The sequence below is a fragment of the Epinephelus lanceolatus genome, chromosome 16, assembly GCF_041903045.1.
Source record: "Epinephelus lanceolatus isolate andai-2023 chromosome 16, ASM4190304v1, whole genome shotgun sequence".
Lineage (NCBI taxonomy): Eukaryota > Metazoa > Chordata > Actinopteri > Perciformes > Serranidae > Epinephelus > Epinephelus lanceolatus.
The window spans coordinates 34,495,341-34,501,439 of NC_135749.1; the positions used below are offsets into that span (position 1 = coordinate 34,495,341).

Consider the following 6,099-nt stretch of genomic DNA (forward strand, 5'->3'; position numbering starts at 1 on the left):
GAGCTCGCTAAGCTAATAAAGGAATTCATAAAGTTACATTTCATATTACGTACCTGGTATTCCACCCAGCTATGGGCTAATCGCGTCCCATATGTACGCCTTCTTGGAAGCATCACGGTAGGCTTTTAAAGTTTGGTCATATAATTCTGGGTGCTGCTGCACCAAAAGCACTAGCTTTTCGTTGTCGAGTTTAGCCATGTTTTCTGTTTTGGAACCATGTCACATCCGGTTGAGTATTCCATGGCCGGTGAATGGTAAAAGTTAAAATATTTTAACTTTGGACAGCATTGCCATCTACCGTTGCCGTGGACAGTATTCTCTGCTGCCCTCGCCCAAGTTTTACTGTCCTTCTCTCGTCCACTAACATGACATCCGGTTTGCAGTCTGCCGTTTGCCTGATTCCATGTGAATGCAGCATTAACAGCTCAACAAGTCAGACACACAACAGACTAAAATGCCTTCTCAGATAGAATACATTATCAAAAGATACACTGCAGTAGAAAAGATGAACCAGGAAGTTATTGCATTCTAAATGAAAGGCCCCTGAACCTTTGGGGTCCTTTAACCCAACCCTGCAACAATGGTCAAAGCAACTTTTTAGTTTTTCCAATAGCCGACCAGTTTCAACCTCACTATGTGTATAGCTTACATACAGTAGATATATCTGATGTGACTACTGTGTTCCCATGGAAATAGAGGGCATACTGTCATGGCGTGGGAGGTGGGGTAAATGCCACTGTGTCCAGTTGAAAACAACTGGATTGAATTTTCCTTTGTAAATATGGTCCATGTCTACAGCCTCTGATCTGAAACTATTCTATTGTGAACATAGAATTTTACACCTCTCCAGTCCCTCTCAGCTAGGGCTTGAGGGGAAGCAGTGATGCACCTCTCACAATCCTGCTTTCCAGGTGTCTTCCCCATACGAATGAAGTCCATCAGAGACTGTTCAACTGCAATCACCTCCTCTGCTGACCACTTTTGTTTTGCCTTTTTAGCACCTTGGAAAAGAGATTGTGAAGAACACTTAATCCACAAGAAATTTGATACATGTTGAAAATTGTCAGACATCAATAGGAAAGGGGAAGCCAGCCTGACTTTCCTGCCCTCCCACCAATATACTGTACGTACGTGCTGCTGTTCAGTCTCAAGGAGTCGTTGGCTAAAGAAAATAGGGTGGTTTGAGGACCTACTTATTTTTGGCCTGGACAAGTTGCCCATATATAAAATACCATGCTAAAACAACTGGTTTACCAGTGTTGGGGAATAATTAACAATGTGTAGTTCAATTACTACTTTAACTAAATTTTGCAGTTGTAGGATGGTAGTTTAACTTCATTCAAATCTTAGTAAATTTTTAATAGTTAGGTCAGGTAATTGAGGTTAATTACTTACAAATTACATATTTCCCTTAAAAATCTTCTTTGCATTCCAGATTCAGATTATGAAGCCTATCCACAATGCAGTCTGGATGTATGTTGAACCACACTTCCTTAGTGTTAGTTTGCAATTTTTAGTAGTAGTTGAGTTTTATTTAACTGCTTTTATTGTTAAGTAGCTAGCTGCTTGCTAATTTCTCTAACACTGCTGTTTACTTAGCTGCCAGGTAATCGTTTTGGCGTATGTATATGAACGTTCGAACAGTGCTGGGAATATAGACCTTGATCTATAAAAACTATCAAGTTGATATTTTCACTTCACACCATTTGTGGGACCAGGGCATTGTGATGACAAAGCCAACAAAGTAAATACCCTAGCCAAGCAGACTAGACTGGAAATACTAGCTAGTGTCTGGCATGAAAAGGGTTGATCAGCCTTTGATTTCTCCTCTTGCTGTTCAGTTACAGTGTAGGAACTGCTGCTGACATATATCAGGGTGGAAAAAGTGAGAGCCATGTGTCGTGCTTACCTCCTGAGTTTTGCCCCTCTACAGGCTGCTGCTTTGAAGTGCCCCGTTTGTCTCCAGTCACTGAAGCTCCTCCTGGAAAACAGTCATAGAAAATGAACTCAAACAGGGCAAGAATGACCCTCTGCATGTTGTGTAATGTGTACAGCCATGGCCAAAAGTTTTGAGAATTACACTAGTATTGGTTTTTACAAAGTTTGCTGCTTCAGTGTTTTTAGATCTTTTTGTCAGATGTTACTATAATATACTGAAGTATAAATACAAGCATTTCATAAGGGTCAAAGGCTTTTATTGACAATTACAGTAAGTTTATGCAAAGAGTCAATATTTGCAATGTTGACCCTTCTTTTTCAAGACCGCTGCAATTCGCCCTGGCATGCTGTCAATTAACTTCTGGGCCACATCCTGACTGATGGTAGCCCATTCTTGCATAATCAATGCTTGGAGTTTGTCAGAATTTGTGGGTTTTTGTTTGTCCACCCGCCTCTTGAGGATTGACCACAAGTTCTCAATGGGATTAAGGTCTGGGGAGTTTCCTGGCCATGGACCGAAAATTTTCGATGTTTTGTTCCCCGAGCCACGTAGTTATCACTTTTGCCTTATGGCAAGGCGCTCCATCATGCTGGAAAAGGCATTGTTCGTCACCAAACTGTTCTTGGATGGTTGGGAGAAGTTGCTCTCGGAGGATGTTTTGGTACCATTCTTTATTCATGGCTGTGTTCTTAGGCAAAATTGTGAGTGAGCCCAGTCCCTTGGCTGAAAAGCAACCCCACACATGGATGGTCTCAGGATGCTTTACTGTTGGCATGACACAGGACTGATGGTAGCGCTCACCTTTTCTTCTCCGGACAAGCTTTTTTCCAGAAGCCCCAAACAATCGGAAAGGGGATTCATCAGAGAAAATGACTTTACCCCAGTCCTCAGCAGTCCAATCCCTGTACTTTTTGCAGAATATCAGTCTGTCCCTGATGTTTTTCCTGGAGAGAAGTGGCTTCTTTGCTGCCCTTCTTGACACCAGGCCATCCTCCAAAAGTCTTTGCCTCACTGTGCGTGCAGATGCACTCACACCTGCCTGCTGCCATTCCTGAGCAAGCTCTGCACTGGTGGTGCCCCAATCCCGCAGCTGAATCAACTTTAGGAGACGGTCCTGGCGTTTGCTGGACTTTCTTGGGCGCCCTGAAGCCTTCTTCACAACAGTTGAACCTCTCTCCTTGAAGTTCTTGATGATCCGATAAATGGTTGATTTAGGTGCAATCTTAGTATCAGCAATATCCTTGCCTGTAAAGCCCTTTTTGTACAAAGCAATGATGGCTGCACGTGTTTCCTTGCAGGTAACCATGGTTAACAGAGGAAGAACAATGATTTCAAGTACCACCCTCTTTTAAAGCTTCCAGTCTGTTATTCTAACTCAATCAGCATGACAAAGTGATCTCCACCTTGTCCTCATCAGCACTCTCACCTGTGTTAACGAGAGAATCACTGACATGATGTCAGCTGGTCCTTCTGTGGCAGGACTGAAATGCATTGGAAATGTTTTTGGGGGGATTAAGTTCATTTTCATGGCAAAGAGGGACTTTGCAATTAATTGCAATTCATCTGATCACTCTTCATAACATTCTGGAGTACATGCAAATTGCCATCATAAAAAATGAGGCAGTAGACTTTATGAAAATTAATATTTGTGTGATTCTCAAAACTTTTGGCCACGGCTGTATAAATGTCCAGAAATACTGTCTATAGATGCTCTAACCAAACACAGCTACAACAATAATTTAACATACATATGGCACACGTAATGACTATGCCACATTCTTACCTCCCGAGTCTCACTTTTGTCCAGGCTGCTGCTTAGAAGTGCCCTGCTCGTCTTGAGTCACAGATTCCTCTCCTGGAAAACATTCATAGGAAACATGATGCACGTGGCATGACTAGCCATCTATACAGCCTGACTGTATGATGTCCAGAATTTACTGTGTATAGATTGAGGATGTAAACATTAACCCATAGAAAGGGAAACGTGTGATCAAGCACACCAATTTGAAGCATAGACATACCTGCTGGAGAAGCTGGATGATCTTCATCTGCAGATGATTCCCCCGAGCTTTCTTCCATTACTTCAAATTGGTCTTCAAGATGGCAAACAAAGGCAAATTGTATCAAATGAAATATGTGTACAATACATACAGGCAACAGTCAACTTTGCCCTTACAATTAATAGTTTCTTACCTTTGGGGCTGATCGAGATTTGGTCCAGACATTTCCCCTTGAATTCGGCCAGTCTGCCCTGTTCACAGGCCATCAATACCTTACTGATCTTTGCCAACTGCAAAGTCCCTTTGGGGAGGCGATAGAACTTCCTGTGTACTCTTATGTCGTGTCCCAGAAAGTCTGCCAAAAGATTTTGGTCAGTGTCATTTAGATTCAGTACACTTGACAGAGTGGCCATTTGTTTTCTCAGCTTTGTGGATAACAGAGCTTCAGGTTTTTGGACCCCACAGTTTTTAGCCAACTCACGGATGCAGTCAGACCCCCTAAGCCTTGTTTCAAACCCTGGTCTTGCAAATAAGTAGAGGTTTTCACCCACTCCACATGAGCTTCTCTCCTCCACAAGTAGCTCCAGGGATTGCACCATTGCTGGAGTAAGGATGATGGGCACCTTCCCTGCTTCCCTCGAATTTCCACATGTTCGAAATTCTGGCAGAGCCTTTTCTCCAACTCCGTCAGTGCTTCACCAATATCTTCACTAAATGGGGAGTTGTCTCTGCTGAGAAATGCTTCCAAATGCATCTTTGAGACCTCGCCTTCTCGTCTTCGGTTGAAAAGGATTATCTTTGCCAGTATTACTTTAGCAAGATTGCTCCAATTCTTTGAGGTTTTCTCATCCAAAAACTGCCCATAGTATTGTTTCTGCTTGTCTGTCATGTACATGTGCATTTTTTCACATATTCTGCTAATGGAATGAGCTTGGGTTTGTTCCATTTCTTATCCTCAAGTGTACGGTATGCAGCGGAAGAGATCATCTCATTCCAGGTAAGACTGTACATGCGTCTAAACTCTTGGACAACCTGCTTTTTTTCATTGTTCTGGGATCATAGTGCTTCAGCCACCATGGTGTCTGCTACTCTCTGGATGCTTTGCCCTAGCTTTGTGGCTAGGGTGGGTTTTTCAAACTTGTTCCTCTTTTCATCAAATCCAGTTACTTCTTTGACAGCTCAAATAACATGGGGAAAGTGTTGTGGATTGATATGATCCTCCATCTTTTTCAGAGGGGTCACCTTCCTTCCTAGGATCAAGAGTCTCCCCAGTCCTTGCATAATTTGACGAACATTGTCATGTTGAGAGGCAGTTTCACGTTGCCTGTTGTAGATCTTTTCTCTAACCTTCATGATATATTTGTCTTCTTTTACTGCATGAGCAGTTTCGTCTTAAGTCATGCCATTCACGAGGGCCATACCTTCATGTTCACGTCTTTAGATACAGGTTGAGCCGCAGCACAGAGAACCTGTCTTCTTGTTTTTCCAGGTAATGTTCTGCCAACATTTTGAGCAAGTGCGCACCATTTTGCGTGCTTCCACAAAGACTTGTGTTTGAAGTACCCAAAGCATGCAAAACAATGCTAATAGTCCTTTGGACTGCTCTTGCCACCACTTTGTTTACAAGGTACCAGTGTCCGTTTTCCTTTTGTGAGTGCTGTAATGTTGTGTGCCCAATAACCCATCTGAGCTAGCACACGGTGTTGCTTCTGACTACTTCGTTCTGATGATTCAGATGAACTGTCCTCTGATGATGCTGGGACATAGTCATCTTCCCTGATGTTGATGCTGGAAAGTGAACAATCGGTGTTGTACCCAAGCATTTCTTGGTCAGCTACAATAGAACAGAGACATTTATTTTACTTGAGAATCAGGGAAAGGGATGCAACTTCATAATACAATTATCTTCTCCAAAAATGTACATGACAACAGATTAATTTGTTTGGCTGATTATTCAGGGCCAACAGGAAGGTTTATGAACAATATGTTGTTGGTGAACATGGATGCCAGTGGTAGCATAAGTAATAAATCGGTGAGACAATTTTCAAAGAGGCCCCTTGACCTCATCATAGCTTGATGAAATTGGGCTCATGGGAACAACTAGACTCTCAATTAGATGCTCAGTTAAAGGGGTCATGAAGCATGTTGCTTAGCAATAGA

The 6,099-nt window shown here is 42.5% G+C and overlaps 1 long non-coding RNA gene across 1 annotated transcript; it reads right to left on the bottom strand.

Moving 5' to 3' along the window:
- Window positions 1–3,721: 3,721 nt before the first annotated feature.
- Window positions 3,722–4,583, bottom strand: LOC144467284 (uncharacterized). The gene is made up of 3 exons (XR_013493553.1): window positions 4,133–4,583; window positions 3,961–4,032; window positions 3,722–3,794 (listed from the first exon to the last, which is right to left on the bottom strand). It is a non-coding gene; the product is annotated as an uncharacterized LOC144467284 (long non-coding RNA).
- Window positions 4,584–6,099: the final 1,516 nt, after the last annotated feature.